Here is a 1,255-nt window from a genome sequence, read left to right on the forward strand (position 1 = left end):
CTAATGTGCTTGTGTTGTGGAACCCAAATGGAGCTATACAGCCAAATATCAAAGACAGCCAGCATATCTCCTGAGCAGAGTATCTTGCATGATCCTTGGCCACCAAGCAACATTTCTCTGCACAAGTGGAATTCACAAAAATGACCCTGTAGGGCACTGAGCAATGACTTCTGATGTCACTGTGCAATTCCACCCTGACTGACGGAAAAGCACTTTATTGGGGAATTTAAATGGGCAACAAGCCTAGAAAAAAGAGAGGTTCTATTTGACAGTTACGGAAAAGCAACTATAAGAAGATGAATCACTCAGCAACTGTTTCACACACATCTTCCTGCTGTGCAAGCAGGTTTCAGATTCTGTCACAGAAGTGACATGCACTTGACTGTCAGAAGCTAGAAACCTATTTGACACCACAGAAACTATGCACAAATTAATTATTTTTTTAGGACAGTTTTTCAGTGGCATCAGTGTTGACATCTGCTTATGAAGCAATGGCAATGTTTGGCTTTGTGTTTGTAACACTATTTTCCTTGTAATCTGTTTCATGGTACGCGCATGTAATTCTCTTTTCCTGCCAAGCATTTAGCTATAACATGTGAGGAAGTGGTTAACTGTAGCAAGACCATGCGGTATTTCCATTATAAGACCCTGTTTTCAACAGCTAATAGCTTACAATGTTTGTGTAAACAGATCCCAGAACTGATTGTCCTAGGGTGTGACCCAGATCAAAACTGTCATTTCCAGCACAGTCCTTTACACATTGGCCTGCCAAGCTGCATTGCTGCATCCTTGCCAGCTAGGGGCCACTGGGGCCACACAGCCTGACAGGGTTGTCCCTGGAAATCATAGAATCACAGAAAGTGAGGGCTGGAAGGGACCTCAGGAGGTCATCTAGTCCAACCCCCAGCTCAAAGCAGGACCAGCCCCAACTAGGTCATCCTAGCCACAGCTTTGTCTAGCCAGGTCCTAAAAACCTCCAAAAATGGAGAATCCACAACCTCTCTGACTAGCTTGTTTCAGTGCTTTACTACCCCCCTCATGAGAAAGTTCTTCCTGATATCTAACCTAAGCTTTGCTTGCTGCAACTTGAGACTGTTGTTCCTTGTTCTGTCATCTGCCGTCACTGAGAACAGTCTAGCTGTATCCTCTTTGTAACCAGCCTTCAGGAAGTCAAAGGCTATTATTAAATTCCCCCTCAGTCTTTCCTTCTCCAAACTAAATAAGCCCAGTTTCCTCAGCCTCCCCTCATAAGTCA

The sequence above is a fragment of the Gavialis gangeticus genome, unplaced genomic scaffold (assembly GCF_001723915.1).
Source record: "Gavialis gangeticus isolate Ggan-Ray unplaced genomic scaffold, GavGan_comp1, whole genome shotgun sequence".
Taxonomy (NCBI): domain Eukaryota; kingdom Metazoa; phylum Chordata; order Crocodylia; family Gavialidae; genus Gavialis; species Gavialis gangeticus.